Source organism: Heteronotia binoei, chromosome 16, assembly GCF_032191835.1.
Source record: "Heteronotia binoei isolate CCM8104 ecotype False Entrance Well chromosome 16, APGP_CSIRO_Hbin_v1, whole genome shotgun sequence".
NCBI lineage: Eukaryota > Metazoa > Chordata > Lepidosauria > Squamata > Gekkonidae > Heteronotia > Heteronotia binoei.
The window spans coordinates 4,512,430-4,537,584 of record NC_083238.1 but is presented as its reverse complement, the minus strand read 5'-3'; positions in this window follow the sequence as shown (position 1 = coordinate 4,537,584).

Sequence of the window (25,155 nt, the reverse complement as noted above, 5' to 3'; positions counted from 1 at the left end):
AATTCACAGAATTTGTTACAGTTAAATATTATAACAATATGAAACTGCTGGTTTAAAAATAAACAGAAAGGTAAATCGGGGGGAGTGGCTTTGACCCATTTCCGGATTGGAAGCCATTGCCCAGCTCTTACTCAACCTGCTTACAAAATAAATATTTTTACCCCCTACAACATCAAAATTCAAAATTTAAAAGATGGCTCCAAAGGGGGGAAAGAAAGGCAAATACAAAGAAGATAAAATGCAGCATTTAACAGAATTTTTTCCGGCTCCAAACATACCATCCACCTCCTTCATAACGCTGGGAAGGGGTGAGTCAACGGCTGAAGAGACTCCTCTCACTGCAAATTTTTTAATGCAGGCACTAACCAAATAAAGGCAAGAACAGAGAAATGATATAATAGAAATGCTACAACCAGTGACCCATCTGGATGAATTAGAAGAGCTTCATAAGTAGACATGCCAAAAAGCAGAGACAGCTTTTCAGAAAGCAATGGAGCTTGAGAAAAAAATACCTGAGACAACTTCAAATACTTGGGCGCGGGAACATATTCTGACTCTCGAAGCCATGAGTTGTGCCTAAAGTTCAGAGGGTTCACATCAAACGCTGAGGCTGGAACAGAGCTAACTATATTTATGGTAAACTGGCTAGCAGCTACACTAAATCTTTTTTTTTTTTTGCATTTTCTTTCTATATTAAAGGAAGAATTTAAAAATTAACAACTCCAACAAAATCTTTGACACTGTACAAACTTAATATCACTTAAACATTGTATCTTCATATTTTCTTCATCTTCATCTTCTTCCTTCATTCTTCTCTCAAAGATTAAATAATAAAATTTATAAATTCACAAGTTAATCTTAGCTCATTATATTAGTTTTACATTATACATTTCAAAACAAATTAGAGCTGCATTATGTTACAAATAATATAATATATAGCTTTGGAAACCTTAACATTTAAGAACTGGAGGAGAACAAGACTACCTTCCATGGGCTGATTATACCTTGGGGGAACATGCCCAGACACTTACAACAGTGTCAGAGAGTTATGCTTCCATTATAAATTATACCCAATCCAATCCGATCACACTTTTATTGGCATAACGAAAAGAGATATACAGAGACTTGTAAACCAAACAACAATCAGATATGTCTGTTCAAAGCATAAAAGGCTAAACTAAGATTAAGTTCACAATAAAACCTACTTAGAATAATTTTTAACAATTTCAGCCAAGAATTTGGCAACAGCTTTTGTGTTATCGATTATGTTGTCATTTAATAGGAAACGACAATCAATCTTATTTTCTCATAGACAATGTCTCTTGCTAAAGGGGACTTGAATTTTTATTTATTTTTATTTATTTATTTATGATTTATATCCCGCCCTTCCCACAAAGGTGGCTCAGGGCGGCTCACAACAAATAATAAGACATAAAATTAAATTAGCATTTAAATATATAAGCAGTTAAAACATTCAAAACATTTAAAACTTTAAAAACATCAAACCTTATAACAGTGTGTATTATTGAAGAAATCTCCCATAGAGAACATTGGAGGGAAATGCATTTATCTTAGCCAGCATAAAAGCTCTCCGAAGTTGCGAATTATCTAGTTCAGATAAATATTTGGTCATCTTCCTGGCCATCTGATCAAGTCCTAGTGAGGCAGGAGAGCAGGTATAAAATTGGACAGGATACAGTTTATGGGATTCTAGATTTAAGATTCTCTGTTTGATAAATCTAAAATTATAAGATTCATCAGATAAAAATAGATCATCAATTGCAATTCCCATGTGTTTGTGCTTCGACATGATTCCATCTTGCCAAGCAGCATTATAAGGGTCTCTTTTTAGGTAGTTGAACAAGCTAGCTGGTTCAGCCCTACAAAATATTCGTAACCAATATTTAAAAGTTAGAGTCCAAGCTTTTGTTTCAATCAGAGATTGGCCTGTTTCTGAACAGATTACAAAAAAAGGAACACAGTTGCGGATTTCTAAAAGTTGTTGCAGAAATTCAGCCTGGATATTTTCTATTTTTTGGTTCAGAGCATTAATCCACAGAGGGATACCATGCAAAATTTGTGATAGTGTTTTAGCATTAAAAACTCTGATTGCAGCAGGCAAACATTGGTTACCTTTTTATAGTGTTCAATCTGAGATGAAGAACAACTAGCTATATTTATTATTCTGTTACAGTGAACTACCCATTTGAGATTGTAATTAAAGGTTATGCATTTGGATTGCTCAATTTCCTGCTTGCCTATATACCATTTTTGTGGTTGCCAACTTTTAGAAAAGATCACAACCTTAGATTTGGACTCTTGTTAAGGAAAGTATAGTTGTATCATCAGCATACAATAATATTGGGACTAAGAGATCATTTAACTTAGTGCCCATTTATGGAACTAAGATATTGTGCCATATCATTTAAGAAAAGATTAAAAAGATGTGGGGCTAACACACACCCTTGTTTAACTCCTTTACAAACTGCTATTTTTTCAGTTAGGTGTCCTATAGATGAAAATTTTACCTGGCAAGTTGTATTTGTATGCAAATTCTTTAATAGATTTAACAGACAGGGATCTATATTAGGATCCTTTCATTTATTCCATAGTTTGTTTCTGTCCACAGAGTCAAATGCATTCTTCAGATCTGTAAAAGCTATGTAGAGCTTCCCCTTTCTTGTATTCATGCATTTGTCGGCCAGAAAAGCCAATGTGACTCAATGATCAATAGTAGATTTAAAAAAAAAAAAAAACCTATTTGCTCTAAGCCAATAATGTTTTCCGAATATATCCAATCTGCCAGCTGACATTCTAAAAATTTTGCATATAGTTTGCCCATAATGGATAATAAACTAATGGGGCAAAAATTCTCGGGAAGATTTAAATTACCTTTTTTATAGATGGGAACAATTATGGAATTAAGCCAGGAATCTGGGACAGTTCCGTAATGGTCAGTTAATGTAAATAAGTTCAGACCACCAGACTGCAATTTTTTAAAAAATCTCAGCAGGGAGACCATCAGGACTTGGTGCTTTCCCAGCTTTTAAACCATCAATTAACTCAATAATTTCATCAGATTCAACAGGAGGCCAAACAGGAAGATCAGAAAATACAGAAGCATCTATAACAGTAGAGGGGATGACTTGATCTTCAAAAATCTTAGAATAATGGTCAGCTGATGTTTGTGGAGAAATGTTAGGGTTGGCAAATGCTCTAGGCTTCATGCTGTCTGAAACTAATCTTCAAAAGGATTTACTATCATTAGATTTTATGGCATAAAGGAATTGGTCCCAACTATGTTGAAAATACTTTTTCCTCTAAGAAGGATTTCTTACATTCTCAATAGTCAGATAGCTTCTGTGGATCTCTATCATATTGGGCTTCCTTAAGTAAGGCTCTTAATTCTTTTTCCAAGAATAGCAGTCCTGGTCAAACCATTTTGACATATTAAGACTACCTAATTTCACCACCTCAGCTTTAGAGCTGCAAAGATTAATCAGCAAGGCAAGTTCAAATAGGGCTTCAGGGACTGTATTTGAATTGCCATTCCTAATTTTTTAAACCTCCCAGACTTAAAAAGAGCAATGAAATCTCTTTCTTGAGATAAAGACTACTTTATCCTTTTTATGACCTCACAAGAAACGTTTTCATTTTGAGATGGTATAGAGTTAACTCCCCTTGGGTTCATCTTTAAGGAAAAAACTAAGGAAAGATGGTCACTTTCAGTACACGGTTCTATGGAAATTTTAATAAATGGGAATAGATTTGGTAAGCATAGACAATAATCTATCACACTGCAACCACGAGAGGATACAAATGTAAATTCACTGGCAGCCGGAAATTGGGGGAGTCCATTAACTACTTGGACATCATGTTTGATACAAAATTTTAGTAGTCTTAAACCAGCTTTGTTGTGTATCCTTGGAATGGTACGTCAGCTGAAGCTGTAGAGGTAAGGTCTCTATGTCCTCTTAGCCCAAGGAGGAGATCCATTTTTTTTATTATCAGAGCCAATTCGGGCGTTCAGATCACTCACAATCATAATCTGGGCTAAAGAGTACTGCCTGGATATAGACAAAATGTATTCAGAAAGTTTCTCCCAATAAGCAATTAACTCTAGTTCATCATTAGAGGATGGAATGTACACATTAACCATGATTAGATGAAATTCAGTAAATGACAACAACAATGCATGGGCTACAGGTAGACAGGGACTAAAAGCAGATACCTTGACTTGTAAATGGGATTTCACCAAAATTGCTAAACCCGCTTTACATTGGCCTTTTAAGTGAATTCTGTAAGCAGGAAGATTAAAAACTCTAAAATCTGCAAAGTTTAGCATTTCTGTAGACCATGTTTCCTGTAAAAAGATACAATCAAAATGATATAGGAAATTAATAAAATCTAAATCAGACAGTTTGTTTCTCCAGCCTGCTATGTTCCAGGAAATGCATCGTAAATTCCCAGTTCCTTTGTTAGTCACTCTATCCTTGTTATCTGATCCAATGACTTCTGCGAATCATTGAAGATGCATCCGTTGCGTTGCAAGGACTGCGTCTCAGGCTGGGCCGTCATTGTGTCCATGTTGAAAGAATCAGAAAGAGAAGGTCGGGGTGAGGATTTGGCATTTAAAAAACCTGGTTGCTCTGAATGTTCCTGTGCCTGCTCCCTGGGAGGCTGAGTTAAATTTGTCTCAGTAAGGGAGTTTCTCATAATAAAACTTTCATGTTCATTTTGGATTGGATTATCCTTAGAGATAAGTGGGCAAGTTGCTGTCTCTATAAGTCAGGGATGGCCAACAACTCCCATCAGCCCCAGCCAGCATGGCCAATGGCTGGGGCTGATGACAGTTGTAGGCAAAAAATATCTGGAGAGCTACCGTTGGCCACCCTGCTATAAGTGATTGGAAACAGTTTTTAGTAAGTTCCAGTCTCCCAATAACTGCGTGTTGCTCCATAGTTGGTAGCTTTCCAAAAGAGTGTAAAAGATCAAAATCAATAGTTTTCCAATGGGTCACAGTTGAGAGACAGAACATTTTGTTCCAATTGTTCATCCTTGTCCACTGGAATCTCTGAAGTCCTTCTATTGAGACCCATTAGGGACTTTCTGTTGGGTTTAGCCAGCTGTTGAACTTCTGAAATTGTTGGCTTTCCTTGGGACTTGGAAGAATTCTTTATTTTAGAGAGAGTCAGGATAGTCCAAACCACCCCTCTCCCTGACCTCTGCAAGAATCTTGTGTCGTGTTCGAAGATCCTTGAATTCTACCAGTATATTTCTGGTATATGATGATGAAGTGGATTCTTCACATACCTTGCCAGTGCGATAAGCTCGCTGCATGAGGGGTGTAATTCTGGTTTCAAGATTTACTGTAGCTGTTAGCCAGTTTGCCATAAATATAGTCAGCTCTGTTCCAGCCTCAGCGTTTAATGTGAAACCTCTGAACTTTAGGCACAACTCACGGCTTCAATAGTCTAAAGTCACAATATGTTCCCGTGCCCAAGTATCTGAAGTTGTCTCAGGTATTTTTTTCTCGAGCTCCGTTGCTTTTTGAAAAGCTGTCTCTGCTTTTTGGAATGTCTGCTTATGAAGCTCTTCTAATTCATCCAGACATTGGGTCACTGGTTGTAGTATTTCTATTATATCATTTCTCAGTTCTTGTCTCTGTTTGGCTAGTGCCTGCATTAAAAAAATTGCAGTGAGAGGAGTCTCTTCAGCCATTGACTCAACCCTCCCCAGCTTTGTGGAGGAGGTGGATGGTATGTCTGGAGCTGGAAAAAAGTCTGTTAAATGCTGCATTTTTTCTTCTTTGTTTTTGTCTTTCTTTCCCCCCTTTGGAGCCATCTTTTAAACTTTAAAATTTGATGTTGTAGGGGGTAAAAATATTTATTTTTTAAGCAGGCTGAGTAAGAGCTCGGCAATAGCTTCCAACCCGGAAATGGGTCAAAGCCACTCCCCCAGCTACACTTGAAACCGGAATTACACCCCTCCTATCACACTGGCAAGGTATGTGAAGAATCCACTTCATCATTATATATCAGAGATATACTGGTAGAATTCAAGGGTCTTCAAACCGACTCAGGATTCTCACAGAGACCAGGGAGAGGGGTGGTTTGGACTATCAGGGGTTAAAGATCCAGGTGTATCCTCATCTCCCTCCTGAGTTCTTAAAGATCAGAAGAGATCTTAAAGGAACAACAGCTAATCTGCGGGATTTAGGAGTAAGATATCGTTGGCTCCAAACGGGCAAACTTTGTGTGCAACAAGGTTCAACTTATTATATTGCCCACGATGCTCCCTCTGGTGAATTATTGCTGGCTGCTTTAAATTCCCCCCCACCCTTGCATCAAGCGTAAACAAGAGGATGGAGCGCTCTCGCCCTACTCCAGTTAAAGCAAGCCGTGTATGCACTTCTGAAGATCATGGAGATTTTGAGGAGAATGTTGACTCTTTTTAAAAAATGAGATTTTGGGTACATTTATAATGTAAGCATAACTCTTACCAGAGAGTGGTGGGACTGTTGTAAGTATCTGGGTATGTTCCCTCAAGGTATAATCAGCCCATGGAAGGTGGAGTCTTGTTCTCCTCCAGTTCTCCTCAAAATTTTAAGGTCTCCAAGGGCTGAGCTATATTACATTCTTTGCAGAATAACGTAGCTCTAATTTGATTTGAAATATATAGTGTAAAGCTAATATAATGAGCAAAAATTAACTAGTGAATTTTATAAATCCTATTATTTAATCTTTGAGAGAGAATGAAGGAAGAAGATGAAGAAAACATGGAGATACAACGTTTTAGTGATATTAAGTTTGTATAGTGTAAAAGATTTATAATTGTTAATTTATAGTTGTTAATTTATAAATTCTTCCTTTAATAAAGAAAGAAAATGCAAAAATAAATAAATAAAATAAACAGAAAGATCTCTCCTGCTGGCGGTAGGAGGAAATGGCTGCCTCGGGAAATGGGTCAAGGAAAATGAATGACTTTCCCATCGACATGGCAACCATCCTGGCTCTACTTTCCCAAAACTTCAGAGCAAACCAGGTTTGAGAAATATTGTAGAAAAGTTAGATAAGCCCCCAGAGGTGTATGAATGCATCAGAATGCTATGTGAAAGTAGGAAATAAACCTGATCCCCAACAGCAAACAGCCCATGTGACAATCGCCTGCTTTTCAGAAACAATGTAAGCCTTTTACTGGTAGCTAGAGGTAATCAGAGTGAGAGTTTACTGTTGTAAAACTAAGTACGTTTGACGACCTATTCTAAACATTACCTTCTCCATGGAGTTGACTAAAAATTCTCATATAGAAATAAAAGTTGTTATGCAATCTTCACAGCATCTCTTTATGAATTCTCCCTCATCACTCATATAAATACAGAGAGATCTCTGCTTCAGCTTTAAGCTGTATATTTAAGTACAAGCTTCTAGATGTAATAAAATGCCATTAAAATTTCAGCTACCCTCACACAGAATGGCTACCCAAGAGAAAATGGCTATTTTGAGCATTGATCATTTAATGGTTCAATGTAACTTAGAGTAACTATGCCCCCCACAAGAAAAAAAGTCCTACAAATATCATCACCATTATTCTGAAGGAAGGAGAAAAATTAAAATTCCTGGCACATTCTCTTTGCTTTCCCTTGTAATCACAGTGCAGGCACTATCAGTGAACATAGAATCTTTGTATTATTTCCAGCTTTCCCTTATTGTCAGTCATTGTGACAAAGAGCAGGGCAGCCTGACAAAATGATGAATCACTTCTGACATTGAGTTTTCACATGGTTGTCAACCAATCTTAGTAGGCTGTGATACCTGAAAAAGGCACAGGGATGAAAGCTCTGGCTTGCTTTAAGAACACATCTCAAGTTTCCTTCAAAATCACTGGACCTTCCATTGCATAACCAAAATACATTGCATAATAGAAGCTCTTTATAGGCCAATGCTGGTCAGTTTTATATTCCGTTGGATCCTGCCAAATTTCCACTCAATTTCACCCAATCCCCCTCCTTATTACAGTTTTCATCATACATGACTTTTACCTATGTATATCCCCCAATGTAACTTTTTGGGCAGCCTTCTCCCTTTTTCACCAGTGGAAAAGCTGGCTGGATCCAATGCAATCAGTGTTACCTCTAAGCTGAGTTAGTGTGAGCTAGCTCACAGTTTTTTAGCCTCTGGCTCACACATTTTTGTCTCAGCTCAGGAAAAATGACTCCAAAGCAAATTGATTTGTGAAGTAGCTCACAACTTTAATGCCAGCAGCTCACAACGCTGAATTGTCACTCACAAGACTCCACGGTTTAAAGAGAATATTGATTACAATATGTGAAGTAATCAAATAACCAGTGATGTCAAGTTTTAAGAAATATGTGTATCACTCTTCCCCCCCCCCCTTTGATTATCTAATAATGTCAGGCATTTGTTGGGAATAAATGTTTTTTGGGGGCCCTTAAGATATGGTAGGTATGGGACTCTTGTAGCACTGTTGTGGTTTCCCAGAAATGTGTGCATTTTGCCCACTCTTTGTTGTGCTTAGGCACCATTACAGCAACTAATAGAGGGCAGCACTGTTGCTTCTAGGTCAGTTATGATCGATTAAGGGGGCTCAATAGGGTTAAAGGTTCAGACTTTAGCCAGGCTCATTCTGAGCAACTTATTGCTTTGGGGAAGATCATGCTCTGGGACTAATCATCCTTGCTTGGATGTTCTTGGATGTTCTGTGTTTGCTCTGCTTTGCCTCCACACCACCAATCTTGGATAGGCATGCTGAAAACTTCAACATGACCAACAATTGCTGGGCACACTTCAACTTGTTTTACTTTCCTCAGTTACATCCTAGGCAAGCTCCTGATTAGATTGCCTCAACCTTTCCCTAGCAAAGGTTGACATGAGAATAACAAGACATGGGCTGCTTAAAGATGGGCAGCTTGGGGCACATGGGAGGCAACCCAAATTGGGCTAGCCCAAAAAGAAGTGTCCTAAATCAGGGTAGCCAACGGTAGCTCTCCAGATATTTTTTGCCTACAACTCCCATCAGCCCCAGCCATCTGGAGAGCTACTGTTGGCCACCCCTATCCTAAACCATCCACATGCTCCCCCACAGGACATTCCCATCCCATTTGGTGGGGTGACTTGGTGTGATCAGACAGCTGTTATGCACCATCCCTGTAGCTTGGTTTGGGTTTCTTTTATTTTACATTCATTTATTGGTTATGTGCATGTGTGTGCTCATGCACCTATGTGCCTATGCGCTTGAAATCAATATTTTTAAAACAAAAAAATCAGAAGCAGCTTGGGGCAACTTGGCAGGTTCACACTGCCAAGGTGCCTCACTTGCACGTTTCCACATCCAGACACTAGCGAGGTGACTGGCATACAGCTCAGAAATTTGCTACCACTTTGAAAGTGGTAGCTTTTTGAGCTGCTCTGAGGATGGGTTGAATACAGAATGGCTGCGGGTGGCAGATTTGCTTGTTTGGATGGGGTTTTTTAGTTGGTTTCTGAGGCATCTCTGGGTTGCCTCAAACTGCTCGTCTGTAAGCAGCCATGGAGGAGCTTTGTGCAGTAACTGTTGATGATTTGTGGTATTGGACATCCAAACAAGCCATATGTACCAGGAAAAGAAAGACTGCAGAGCAAGGTCAATGCTATGGAACAGGTATGAATAGTTTTTATGAAGACCCCGGTTCACATCCTCCATTGGGCTAACTACCAGGAAGACCTGGAAGGTGTTCCAGGCACAATTTAGATTTTCCATGCTTTAGGATTCATCTGTAAGGGATGTAAGTGTAGTCATTGGGTTAATACATACCCTTTCCTTGTTCAGAGTTGCACTGGAATTCTTGATTGTAGTTTCTCTTCAGGCTGCTCCAAGGTTTCTGACCCTGCATCATGAGCATTTGGCCAGAGATAGCTATGGTCAGAAAAGAATGGCTGGTGTTAACTCAGCAGTACAGTTGTGCTGTTTTTTCACCTTGCATGTCAGTTAAATGAGCATGACACTGCACCAAGATCACATCATAGTGATTTTATGTTGGTGTTATCTCCAAGTGTGCCCCACCCCATAAACTGTGCTTTCCTATCCTGTACATCTTATGTCAGAGATACTGCTAACAGTAACTATTGAGGGAGGAAGATTTGTTGAGCCAATAATACACAGTAGGTTTATGTTGGGGAGGGACGGTGGCTCAGTGGTAGAGCATCTGCTTGGGAAGCAGAAGGTCCCAGGTTCAATCCCCGGCATCTCCAAAAAAGGGTCCAGGCAAATAGGTGTGAAAAACCTCAGCTTGAGACCCTGGAGAGCCGCTGCCAGTCTGAGAAGACAATACTGACTTTGATGGACCCAGGGTCTGATTCAGTATAAGGCAGCTTCATATGTTCATATATATGTTCATATGTTACTGGGGTGGGTGGTGGGTGGGATTTGCAGCAGTTAGCTTGGGCCAGAGCACTCCCCTTCCTTGCTTACCTGTGGTTCTTTCTGTGGTCTGTTGAATCCACTGGGGCAGACCTTCCATTTTTTAAAAATAAACCTCTTCAATTTTTAGTTTCTTTGCATTTAGACTTGACAGTGACTTTCCTGACTTGGGAATCCATTCTATCTGGGCTTCAATTGGTGTGGTTTTAAACACAACTTCTGTTGCATTCGGTGTGAGCATTTATACTTACACCAGTGTTCCAACATTAAACCACTGCTATAGATGGGACAAGGTGAAGTTAGGATGATGACTAACCCTCTTATCCAGCAGATCTCCAGCACCGCCCATTTCAGGTCCATTATCACACCAGTAGTTTATCTGCAGTGCAGTGCATTGTATCAGTATGGATCTTAGTTGCTATCCTGAATAAGTTATGGATTGACCTTAGGATTGTGCTATCAATACCCCATTTTTCCAGATGTCTAAATGCTTTGGATATCCTCCAAAATACTATCCTTGGAGTTCATTTTTGTTCTTTACATTCATAACACATTTTGTCTCATATAAAATTTATTTAAAATACACATTTTATAATTTGAACCCTATCAAAGTGTTGGAGAGTCTCTTTTTCAGCTATTTTAAATTTTATGAATTTTCTTAAGATGACATTTCACTAGAAACATTGCCATTTCTCCAACCATAAAGCTCTGAAATAGAACAAATGCCTGATCACTACCTATTAAATTGTAGCAATTCAAGTTTAAATCTATTTAGATGTACCTTTCCATGCAACTATATCGGCAGACTATTTTCTCCATAAAAATGCTGAGTTCTCCAGGATTGTTATTCACAAAGGCAGCTTTCTGAGTTATTTCTCTTGCTGCATAATATTCATGATCGCAATTTGATACCTTAGCAGTTTCAAGGTTATCAAGTGATTGAAAATCCTACTGCTTACTTCAAGGTGTAGCTTATAAAACTCAGTTGCCATCCATTATAGTACTATAATAGTTTTTCTTAATGTCTTTCATGAAGTGCTGGTTTTAAAGTATAAGCTAACTTTAGAAAATAGCTTCTCAGTTGTGGACTTTGCAAGTTTTGCTTAATGGTAATACAGAGCCCGCTGTCTTGACAACGCTAGTTGTTACCATTAAAGCACCACTTAATCTAGATCATATCTAGATCAAAAGGACAGAATGGTATCCATAAGATATTTATAATGAAAAACAGTGTCTCCTATATTAGGGGATTTATACAGGCTCAATATCAGCCACAGAAGTAGTACTTACATGTCTTCAGTAGCCCCTATCTTTAGGAATATGTAGAACTGTAACTAGATTTGAGACCTAGCTTTGGAAAGATGGAGATACAAGCGAGTGCCAAATCAGTCACACAGAGAAATTTTCTCCCATTGCTCTCCAATTCTGCTGCCCATTCAGACCCTTGGAAAGATCATTCCCAGGGTTGTAGGATTGGTGCAGAGGTCCAACCATGTGGGTCAGCTTGCAGGAAAGCAACGGGGAATGTTTTGGTCATATCACAAGTCTGGCAGTGGCTGCTATATTCCTATATGTGGTTGTGTAGGAATAGAATGCTGGCTGTGTGAACTAGCTATTTTGTTGTCATTGGTCAACTCTGCTGACAAACTGGCCAACATGATATCTAGAGGTACATTTCTCAACTTCATTTGGTGATTTTCTCAAAAATACAGTGCACTCTACATGGGATTGCCCTCAGAAGCTACAGCTGATTCAATTTGCAGCAGCAGCAGCTCATTAATTAAGCTGCTTCTTCCTTTATGGACCACTGCTGCAGATTTGTTCATTTCAACAATATCTCTTAACTGTGCCCTGCAGAAGAACTATCACAAGCCTCTTCAGCAGTGGTCCCAACTCCCAACCATGTGCAATAGTCTGCCTGAAAATATTATGCACGCTCCATCCTTATCTTTAGGAAACTCTGTAAATCTTTGTTGTTCACATGGACATTTAGAGGCACTTAAGATCGATATGCAATCCTTTAGGGTTTTTTTTTTAGCTTTCCTTGTTTGTATGGTTCTTAATCAATGTATATATCTGCCTAGTGCATTTTTATCCCACTCTTCCTCCATAGAGCTCAAAGTGGCATACTTGATCCTTCCTCATTTTATTGATTTTTATTGGATTTATTATTTCATTAGAGTTCTGGGTATTCTCATGTTGAACGCCACCTAGACCCTCTTTGGAAGAGGAAGGCAGGGTATATTTAATAAATGAAAAGTAATCGCCATGCATCTCTATTGTAACATCTGGTAGTAGCAGCACACCTTGACCTGGATATCCCAGGATAGCCTGATGCCACCAGATCTTGGAAACTAAGCAGGGTAGGCCCTGGTCAGTTTTGGGAAGAAAGAGCACCAAGGAAGTCCAGGGTTACTACACAGTGGCAGGCAATGAAAAGCCACCTCTGAACACCTCTTGCCTTGAAAACCCCATGAGGAGTCACCATGAGTCAGCTGTGACTTGATGACACTTTTCACTACCCCAGAGTCAGAGTTTGGTATTAAAGCCTGAGGCCCTGCCTCTGCAAGAGGACCCAAAAATGCAGGATCTGCTAAGGGAGGACAAGCTCCCCCAACTCAACTTTGTCTTTCTGTATTCCTTCATGTCCTTCCACTGTGCAATGTAGGTGTTGTAATTTCCAGCATACCTGATATCAGGCATTCTTCATACAATAATTCCCAGAATGCTCTTGGGGGTAAGGAATAGGAGAAGTTCTGTGCATTTTAGGAATGTAGCTCCCAGAACACCTGATGTCAGTCATTCTGGGAACTTGGTAGGTATAGGATCATCAAGTCCAGAGTATAAAATTACCACATTGTCATTTCATTGAAGCTTATGATACAGTGTCATTTTGTTCAGCATTTTTGTGTTCCAGCTTATTGGCTGCTACTTGCAGGAAATGCTGAACACGGTGAGATCATGTCAATTATTCCTTTATTAAACACTAGTCAGGATTAGGATATATCAGTAGCAGTCATACATCACCCACAGCATATAACTAGGCCTCTTTTGTCTCTTTCATTCAAACTTGCATTTGGTTTAGTGGATGTCGAGAGCAACATGAATATGGAGTATCAAAGTGCTATAAAACGGTAATAAACCACTATAATTCAGTAATACTAGAAGCAGAATTTCTGCCATAAACCATCATTACTGGAAAAGGCAGCAAAAGTCAGCCCTGGCCTTAGTGTTGATGATAAAGATTTTTTTATTCTTAAGAGTTTGCTAAATTGGAAAAGCCAACTGTCAGGCCAGCATAATGAACCTCTGAAGAAAGCCCCATCATCTGTCAAGCTCTTTTTGAGATTCCTAGCCACATACTGGATTTTAGTTTTCAGATGTCATTTGGGTAGTCTCTGATTGGCAAAGAGCATTGCTTGATTGAGTTTACATGGTGGCATCTGCTAAAGTAACAGATGTCTGTGCCACTGAGGTGCAATGTTCTCACTTTTTATAGAAGGAGAAATGGCTTCTGCAAGAATTTTTATTGTCTTTATGCAAATGAAAATGTTCTGTTCTAATCCTTAAAGGAGTCTCATTATAACTAAAATCTTAAACAATCACAAATACATATGCACCTCCATAGAGGTCTTTGCTGTTTTGGATACCACGGAAGTTCCTTATGCACTGGAAATTGTGCGTGAAATTAGGTCTTATTCTAATTACCAAATAAAGGTACTAGCAGTGACTCAATGAGGAATAATTCATTTTTCTAAATAAAGAGTGCATAATAGCACTGTGTGCTACAGGAGTTCCAGTAAGTAGCTTCATTTTTGATTTGCAGAGACCAAACAACCCCAGTTTCAGAAACAGAAAAGTTTGCAAGTACATAATCTATAAATACAACAAGTATAAGCATACAGCTGAACAGCAAAATACTACATCTGAGGAGGGATGGTGGCTTAGTGGTAGAGCATCTACTTGGTAAGCAGAAGGTCCCAGGTTCAATCCCCAACATCTCCCAAAAAGGGTCCACGCAAATAGGTGTGAAAAACCTCAGCTTGAGACCCTGGAGAGCCGCTGCCAGTCTGAGTAGACAATACTGACTTTGATGGACCAAGGGTCTGATTCAGTATAAGGCAGCTTCATATGTTCATATCATGAGTAAAGGGGGGGGGGGATCAAACACATAACCTCTTTGCCTAAACCAGCAACTTATTCTTGTGATGTTAAAGAGATAAGAAGAAATGTCTCAGTGTTTCCAGGTTTGAAGCTCAGGTTCAGTGTGTCTCAGATTTACCTTGTTCTCCATCTGGCATGTATCTTCTCTAATATACATCTGTGTATCCAAGAATGGCTTTCCCAAATGCCTCTCCAAAGAAGGCCTGTCTTCCTCTCCCCACCAATTACCTTTTCAAAACATGCAAGGCAGAAAAAGGAAAGTGGTGGATCCTGGGGGGGCCAGGTCCTGGACTGAGGGGTCCGGTTCCTCCAGGGCTCGATTTTTTTTCTAGCTGGTTGGCTCAGATGTGGATCTCATATGCTGCAGGAGGAAGGCAGTTAATAAACTGGGGGTCCTCCTCTCCTGCTCTTGGACTCTCCAGGCTCAGTATCTCTGACTTCCTTCCACACCCCTCTTGGAGAGCCATGGATCATCCACCCTAACCTGTCTGAAACCTCCCCTTTAAATCTGCCCCCTGGGGGTGGAGATGCCTCGACCCAGCCAATCTTTACCTTCCCTCAAAAGCATTTGTAAAAGTGTCAGCCCCAAAGGCCAATTGGGGTGTCTTTGGGGATTCCCCACCCTTCATCTTTACACTTGGGGTGGGGTGGGGTGGGATCCCCATTGCCTCCTGCCACTCTCTCCTGCCACCCTGAGCAGCCTTGGGTCAGCTCTCCTGCCCCGACTCCACTTTGTTGCCAGCCTCCATCTCCAGCAGCCTTCTGTCCTGGCCCATGCCCACACCAATGCGGCTTGCTGTTACTGCTCCTGGGTCTCCATTGATACTCCAGGGCCATCTTTCCCTGGCACAACATGTTGTCATTGGCCCCAAGCTCCTGCCAGCCCTCCGTGGCTTTCTCCAAACATAGCCTTCCCCCACCAGCTCCTCTCTTCTTTGGATGAGAGAAGCCATGACTCCACCCTCATGTCCATCTCTGTCCAAAGAAGTAGACTGGTGCCTGAGGGGGTTGGGGGGGGTCTGTGGGATGCCTGATGGGTCTGAGGGAGCCGGCAGGGGTCTGCCCCCAGACAGAAAACATAAAAACCATTTAGCTATCACTTCTTATATGCCCAGGACAGCAACTTCTTATTTATTTGTTTGTTATGATTTATATTCCACCCTCTCTGCAAGTGGGCTCAAGGTGGATTACATCAGATAATATGGAATACCTTCAGGACTGCCTTTCCCCACATGAGCCCCAGAGAGCACTACGATCAAGCTCGTTAAATCTGCTAAAGATCCCCGGGCTAAAGGACGCCCGTCTGACCACTACAAGGGCAAAAGCCTTCTCTGTGGCTGCGCCTGCCCTCTGGAATGCCCTCCCTGAGGAGACCAGGGCCCTGCGGGACTTGTCACAATTCCGCAGGGCCTGTAAGATATTTGGTCCAGGCAGGCTTTTAAGAACTAAAAGGCGCTACTCTTAACAACTATGGGGGGGTATATCATCTGCTCTACAGTATCATGACAAACTAATTCAAACAGAAGCCATCTGAGTTTATATTTTGAGCGGTATTTAACTAGTTTTAATATTTTAATGTTTTAATAATGTTTTACTGTCATAATGTGAATTGTCATCAAATTGTGACTGTTGTTAGCTGCCCTGAGCCCGTTTGGGGAGAGCGAGATACAAGTGCAAGAAATAAATAAATATGTAAACATAAAAATTCAGTAAGTTAAAACAGTTAAAATACAAATTTAAAAAAGACAGCCATTGATTAAGATATGATGAACCCAAGCCAGAGCTGCCGGGTCATTAAAGAGCTTCTTCAGACTGGGTCAGATGGAGAGAGTAAGGGAGGCCAACTTAAAGGAGTTCAAAGATGTTTTATAGGGGCTGACAAAATGCTTGCAGTATTTCACTTTACTGCCTCATCAATATTATCCGGCCACTGTCTGTCAGACTGGATGGGCCATTGGCCTGATCAAACATGGCTTATCGTATGTTCTTACATCTTTATGTTCTCATGCACCTTGGAGGAATAGCCATGTGCCAACTGCTTGCTTTTCCCCAGTGATCCTTTTTAAAATAGTCTTTCCAAGACAGTGGAGGTCTATGTGGTACAGCGAACCACTACCAGTTTTCATGGGGATTTATTGAGGTTGCCCTAAATGAGAGTTAACAATCATATGGAAAACAAAAATGTTGGTTTCGGGGTGGGGGGGGGGTTCACAGAAGAATACTTGCAAACAAACAGGGATGGTCCCTGATTTCAAAATGAAGATGTTGTTTGCCCTGTGTGCATTGGGGCTTCAAAATGCACAGATGTTAAAAGGATTGTAAATGTATGTTCTGTCTTTTTTATAATCAAGAAAGTAACCAGAAGTAAATTTAATTACATCTCAGTTGAAGCAGTATTTTGAACCTGTTTAATGAACGTTGTAATTTGTTAATAAAAATACAACAGATAAATCATTCCCGTCACCTAAAATTGTAGGCTAACAACATGTATACTTCAGAGGGAGAAAATAGTATTAAACTGCGATGAAAAAATAGATTTCAATTCATTGTGCCAGGCAGCCTTTAAGGATTCTTATTTTTTCTGATCTGGCCAAGATACAAAATGTCAGTGAATGGCCTAGATGTAAGAAATTCCCCATAAAGCTGTAACCTAATCCTTTAATAAAAAATTTTCAAGGATAAAAATGCACATTGTAGCTAATCGTGGCAGATTGGGCCTGCTCCATCCCGCAGGACCGATTCCACCCTTCAAGTTCTTTGCAACACCTGGAGAGGCTTTTCTCTCTTCCTGGTCACCTGCTGTCACCATCTGACCTTTGTACAGAATTGCCTGCTGAGAGGGTCAGGACTCCCAGGTCCCCTTCCACGTTTTGAGGCCTTGCCTCTGTGTCTCCCACTGCCCAACACCTGGTCACCACAGGGACAGTTTACTGCCCTGTGCACCTCTGGGGGAATACCCACTTGCCAACTTCTTGCCTTCCCCAGTGCTCTTTTTTAAAATAGTGTTTCCAAGACCATAGAGGTCTGTGTGATACAGAGAACCACTACCAGCATAAAAAGTTACAGTGTATTTATTAAAAATAAAATGTTCACAAGCATGCATTTAGCACAGCACCAGACTGAGTAAGGGATTAAAATGAAATGGGTAAAATGTAATTTCATTGTACTCCTCTCTATACATGCCCTATCAGATGTTAATTTATTAATTTGTTTAATTTATATACTGCCCTACCCTCACAAGTCTGGCTCAAGGTAGTGAACAATATTTAAACAAATATTTTTCAATAAATACATTTCAATAAATACACGTATGGTCAGATTAAAACAGCAAAACAATCATAGAATATAACTATTTCAATTGGTGCTTAACACCAATTCCAGTTCATTTCCCCATGAGGGGGAGATGAAGAGATTTAGGAGGCCAGGCTCAATGACAAACCGTTGCTGTCCTCAATCATAAGCCTGGTGGAACATCATTGTCTTACCTGTCCGTGATCCAGTTACCTGTCTTATAGGCCCTGCAGAACTGCAGAAGGTCCTGCAGGGCATGAATGTCATTAGAAAGAGAGTTTCACCAGGCCAGTGCCAGAGCAGAAAAGGCCCTGGCTCTGGTTGAGGACAGCTGGATATCTTTCAGGCCAGGGATCACCAGGACCATCTTCTCCCTAGAGCGTAATGCTCTTCTGGCAGTATACTAGGAGATGCTGCCCCATATGTATGTTTGTTCCAGACCATGTAGGGCATTAAAGGTTAGTACCAGAACCTTGAACCTAATATGGTCTTCAACCTGGAGCCAGTGCAGCTGGTATAGCACTTGTTGAATGTGCATTGTCAGTAGGGTTCCAGTAAGGACCCAGGCCACCACATTTTGGACCAGTTGTAATTTTCAGGACTGTCTCAACGGTAGTCCTGCATAGTTACATAGTCTAGTTGGCGGTGATGAATGGATTACTGTGGCCAGGTCAGGGTGAGACAGGAAAGGGGGGCAGTTGCCTGATCTAGCACAGCTGAAGAAACACCAGTCAAGCAACATTTGGGAACTGGGCCTCTGGTCAGAAGGGGGTCACAGCCAGGCAACTTTTGTGAGGCAAAATTCTCTGTGGGGTTCTGTCAGCATAAAAGGACAGACCCCTAGTTTAAACTGAGAGCATGCAAACACTCTGAAAGGAGGGCTGGATTCTGGTGGCTAGAAGGGAATCCAAAGATTCAGACTAGGAAACTAGCTGGGTGGGTCACACAGGAGTGAGGGGCTGGAAATTAGCTCTCAAAGGTGTGAATCCTGTATGCTAGTGTGTATGTCTGTGAGGGAATAGTAATCTGGCACAAGTCAGGAGTCCTCAGTGCGTGCGGAAAAGAGTGAATGTCAGTTTAGTATTTTTATGATTTGTGAAGCCTGAGAACAGGGCTAGACCATCAACTCTGCAAAGTGTTCCTAATGCCAAGAAGGCACTGCCTGCCTGCCCCAAGTTTTTATATTGTTTTATCGTTGTATCGATGGAGCGCTGCTGCTGGGCTCCTGCCAATTAAAAAACTTTACTGCCGCCACACCCTGTAGCTCCTGTTCTGGAAAAGGGAATAAAGAAGGTGCTATTGCGGGCAATCTGCTGTGACTGTGTATGGACCGCCGTTAGCGAGAAAGAACAGAAAAAAAGAGACACATACGACTGCTTCGAGGCGGCCTAGCAACACAGAGGCGGGCCTTGGGGTGGAGTAAGTGGCAGCTGGGCAATGGAGAAGTGGCGCCAACCTGAGCGGGGAGCTGAGGGAGGGAGGGTGGAGCTGCGAATAGCAGAGCTGGCGGCATTGGCCGCCGCAGTGGAGCACTTGCGGTGGTCGAGAGAGGCTTTCAATCCCCCTTCCCCCCCTCTCCAGCCGATGAAGAATCACCTCTAACTTGCAGTCACCCTGGCTTGCTTCCCCGACTTGGCAGGGCCATGCCTGGCGAGTCCTGGACCCTGCCTGTCACTGCGGCTGTTTTCTTTGGGTGTGTCCGGACTCGGGCCGTTGGCCCCGCGATGGGTCTGCCACAGTATTGGTCTACATCTTTGCTGGATCAGCGTCGCCTAGCGGCTGGTGGCTCCTGGGTCGTCGTTGGCAGCCGTGGCTCCTGGGCGGGGACCGCGTTTGGGGGCTCCTGGGTCGGCGGTGGCTGTGGCTCCCAGACGGAGACTGTGTTTGGTGGTGGTGCTGCCCTCGTGGCCAGTGGTGCCTATGTCCCTTGTTGCCCTGTGGGGACCCTGATATCGTTTCGTATAGTTCTGCTGGGCTGGGCTTGATTTTGAGCTGTGGTGTGTGCCTTCGCCAGGGGGACCTCAGCGCCTGCTGTGCACAGAGAGGATCTCTCTCCCCTTCATGCTCGCTGGGCTGCTGACTGGTAGAGCTGACCTGGCCCAGGTTTGGAGAGGTGTCTTTACATAGATTGCACTTTAAACATTACTGTTAATATTGAAGCACTTTAATTACTAGCACTTTATTCTCATTATCATTTAACACTATACTTGTGGCTGCCACCACCTCCTGTGGCAGTGAATTCCACATGTTAATCACCCTTTGGGTGAAGAAGTACTTCCTTTTATCCGTTTTAACCCGTCTGCTCAGCAATTTCATTGAATGCCCACGAGTTCTTGTATTGTGAGAAAGGGAGAAAAGTACTTCTTTCTCTTCTTTCTCCATCCCATGCATTATCTTGTAAACCTCTATCATGTCACCCCGCAGTCGACGTTTCTCCAAGCTAAAGAGTCCCAAGCGTTTCAACCTTTCTTCATAGGGAAAGTGCTCCAGCCCTTTAATCATTCTAGTTGCCCTTCTCTGGACTTTCTCCAATGCTATAATATCCTTTTTGAGGTGCGGCGACCAGAACTGCACACAGTACTCCAAATGAGACCGCACCATCGATTTATACAGGGGCATTATGATACTGGCTGATTTGTTTTCAATTCCCTTCCTAATAATTCCCAGCATGGCATTGGCCTTTTTTATTGCAAACGCACACTGTCTTGACATTTTCAGTGAGTTATCTACCACGACCCCAAGATCTCTCTCTTGGTCAGTCTCTGCCAGTTCACACCCTAGTCAGTCTTGGTCAGTCTCTGCCAGTTCACTGAATCCATCACTGCTAAAACTCTCTTTTCTATTTTGAACGCGGTACTCTGTTGCTTTGATCTTTCTCCAGACAGGTGTCATGGCCAATGCTATGATGAAGCATTGAATGTCGGTGGACATATGAGTGGAGTACAGGCTCTGATAGAGGCTAAGGAGTCAAGAGCACTGTCTGTTTATTGTTTCCCATTTGTTGTGAACTTGGTGGGACAAGATGTGTCAGAAAACATTACTTTGTGTAGAAATTTTCTGAGTGAGTTATTTGACATGATCATCCTTGTGAAAACTTCACCAAAATGTCTTGTTTCATTTAAACACTTTCAGCAGGCAGGGAACATAAATCTAAGACAATTTTGCCACATTACGTGGACTGTTAAAAGTCAGTTGCTTCAAATTAATAGGGAGTTGATTCAGTTCTTTGAGAATGTATCTTCTGGGGAGAGAGGAGATCCTAGGCAAAAGTGGATGAATATGCACAACGCTTGTTGATATTTGCTTCTTACTTTGTGCTACAGTTACTGCTGCTTGTGTTTGGTTGTTTGGACACATTTAACACAGCTCTTAAAAAAAGTAATCTGCATTCCATCGAGCAGAACTTCTTATTGCTTCTGCCAAAGGAGAGTACAAAGCACCTGCAGAACAATTTCGAACAGTTCTGATCTCAGACAGTCATGACAGCAAAAGACTTAGATTTAGGGAGTCCTTCTGTTCCAAGGTCAGAAAGCCTGCATGGTGTGTTGGTGCTGGGTGTGATCCTCGCCAGTTTCAATCTCCTGAAGATTTCTACAGGAAAATGTTTTGTGAAATCATTGATAATATCTACAGCAGTTTACACAATTGCTTTTCCTCAGATTATGTCCCAACACATGAGCAAAGCTGGAAAATTTGCCATAGCAAAGGATGATAATACACACATTCTAAACTTTAACAAAATTGACTTGGATGCTGCCCGACTATAGCTTAATCAGGATACATTTTTGGACATTGCAAGGGAGCAGAATGTTAAATTTTTAGGTCTTTGTGATGTGATTGATCTGTTCAGTGGAGAACAAGGAAAAAGTTTGCATCAGCTACTATCAGAATTAGCTAAATTTATCAGAATAGGCCTTACCTTACCTGTTTTCTCCTGCACCTCAGAAAGGTCATTCTCATGCCTTCATAGAATAAAGACCTTTCTACAGTCAAGCATGAGACAGGCAAGGCTCAATCACTTGGCTCTTCTTCATGGACATAAAGATATCTCTCAGGAAACTGATCTTAATTAGTTCATTCAAAGAACATTGATTAGAACAAACACATTCAGTGCCATTTAAGTACAAGGGTTTCTGAATTGTTGCATCTTAACAAGTAGGTTGTACTTAGATGAATTCATGTGCCGCTCATCATACCAACACATGCCAACTGTTGCGGAGGGGAGCTGAAGAAAAAGTGGGAAGGATAGGTGGGATATGGCTGTAGAGGATGCTTGTGGGACCAGGAGAAGGGGTAATAGGGGATTGGGAGAATATTTCATTTTATTGTAATTTTTAAAAATGTAAATAAACTGTTTGCATCGTTAAATGTGTTTTGCAAGTTTAACCAAAACAGCAGAAATTAACCATGCACAGGAATGCAGTCATTTCCCATAAACTTAATTATGTGGTTATAAAATAACTTATTCTGAATGTCTGTGTTTTTATGGTAGAGTTTCTAAAGAGTGTGCTAAGATGGCAAGGTATATAAAATCCCAGGTGGCATAACTGAGTTTTCTTTGGGGTCACTATGGGCACTGTCCTGAATTGTCTCAAAACGTACTTGTATTCACTTGTAGGATGATTTTGAAGTGAGAAGATTGCTACTATTCTGAACTCTGTACATTGCTCAGAAATTGAGTGCATAGCAACTGTTTTGTATTCTGCCTTGGTTCAAAGACTTCAGCCATGCATTTACCAAATGAATCTGTAATGCCATAATTGAGTAAATTAAATAAGGCAGAAACAAGACTCCTGTAAATGAATGTCAGTGTTATCTTACAGGCTTTTCTGTGTTGCCTTTCTTACTGTCAAATTTGTAGCCATTAGTTTATCCTATGCACACGGTATACATATTTGCAGATCTTAAACTGATTATTTTAAAAGTGAATTTCAAAAACAGGATACAGCAAGAGCTCACTGAAATACCACTATAACCACCACTGGTCAACTTCCACCTTTTTCTAGGGTTGGCCAGGTCCAGTAGCATCATTAGGGGGATTCCCAGCCCCACCCCAAATTTCTCGGGAGCCCCTCACTACATTTCCCATGGCCCCACCTCCAAAGATAGTGACAATAGAGGCTCCTTCCTGTGATGTCAGTGGCCCCTTCCTATGATGTCACTGGATCTCTGGTCCTTTTATGGACTTAACATAGTAATGGGAAATGGCTGAGAAGGATAGGCTGAGAAGCTGAATGAATTTTTTGCCTCAGTCTTCACTGTGGAAGATGAGAAGTGTTTGCCCGCTCCAGAACCACTAATTTTGGAAGGGGTGTTGAAAGACCTGAGTCAAATTGAGGTGACAAGAGAGGGGGTCCTACAACTGACTGACGAATTAAAAACTAATAAGTCACCAGGTCCAGATGGCATACATCCAAGAATCCTGAAAGAACTCAAAGTTGAACTTGTGGATCTCCTGACAAAAATATGTAATCTTTCATTGAAATCTGCCTTTGCTCCTGAGGACTGGAAGGTAGCAAATGTCACTCCCATCTTTAAAAAGGGTTCCAGAGGAGATCTGGGAAATTACAGGCCAGTCAATCTGACTTCAATACCAGGAAAGTTGGTAGAAAGCATTATCAAGGACAGAATGAGTAGGCACATTGATGAACACAAGTTATTGAGGAATACTCAGCATGGGTTCTGTAAGGGAAGATCTTGCCTCACTAACCTGTTACATTTCTTTGAGGGGGTGAACAAACATGTGGGCAAAGGAGACCCAATAGAAGTTGTTTACCTTGACTTCCAGAAAGCTTTTGATAGTTCCTCAACAAAGGCTTGGTTTTCTCAAGAACAAGTCACACCAGACTAATCTGATCTCTTTTTTTGAGAAAGTGACTACCTTGCTGGATCAGGGGAATGCTGTAGACATTGCTTATCTTGATTTCAGTAAGCCTTTTGATAAGGTTCCACATACTATCCTTGTTGACAAGTTGGTAAAATGTGGTTTGGATCCTGTTAGGTGGATCTGTAACTGGTTGACAGATTACACCCAAAGAGTGCTTGTGAATAGTTCCTCATCCTCTTGGAGAGGAGTGAGAACTGGAGTGCCTCAAGGATCTGTCCAGGGACCTGTTTTGTTCAACAACTTTATCAATGATTTGGATGAAGGAATAGAGGGAATGCTTATTAAATTTGCAGATGATACTAAATTGGGAGGGGTTACAAACACAGAAAAAGACAGAAACAGAATACAGGATGACCTTGACAGGCTGGAAAACTGGGCTAAAATCAATAAAATGAATTTTAATGGGGATAAATGTAAAGTTCTGCATTTAGGTAGGAAAAATCCAATGCATGGTTATAGGATGGGGGAGACTTGTCTTAGCAGTAGTATGTGCGAAAAGAATCTAGGGGTCTTAGTGGATCATACGCTGAACATGAGCCAACAGTGTGATGCGGTGGCTAAAAAGGCAAATGCAATTTTGGGCTGTATCAACAGAAGTATAGTGTCCTGATCACGTGATGTGATGATAATGCTTTACTCTGCTCTGGTAAGACCTCACCTGGAGAATTGTGATCAGTTTTGGGCACCACGTTTTAAGAAGGATATAGACAAGCTAGAACGGGTCCAGAGGAGAGCGACAAAGATGGTGAGGGGCCTGGAGACCAAGTCCTATGAGGAAAGGTTGAAGAAGCTGGGGATGTTTAGCCTGGAGAGGAGACGGCTGAGAGGTGATTTGATCACCATCTTCAAGTACTTGAAGGGCTGTCATCTAGAGGATGGTGTGGAATTGTTTTCCGTTGCCCCGGAAGGTAGGACCAAAACTAATGGGTTGAAATTAATCAAAAGAGTTTCCGGCTCAATATTAGGAAGAACTTTCTGACCGTTAGAGCGATTCCTCAGTGGAATAGGCTTCCTCGGGAGGTGGTGGGCACTCCTTCCTTGGAGGTTTTTAAACAGAGGCTAGATGGCCATCTGACAGCAATGAAGATCCTGTGAATTTAGGGGGGGGGTGTTTGTGAGTTCCTTGCATTGTGCAGGGGGCTGGACTAGATGACCCTAAAGGTCCCTTCCAACTCCATGATTCTAAGGTTGTGCAGTTCAAAATGGGAGCTCAAAGTGGAGAATGATGGAAACTGCTTTGGTCTTCCCCCTACCAGTGTGAAGAAAGATTGTCCTTTTCCTATGTAAAAGCTGCAGAGAGGGCGAAGGCAATGGAAAACTGAAAGAGGGACAGATAAAGGGAAGGAGATGCCAACTTCAGGTTAGGAAATTCCTGGAGATTTATGGGGTGGGGT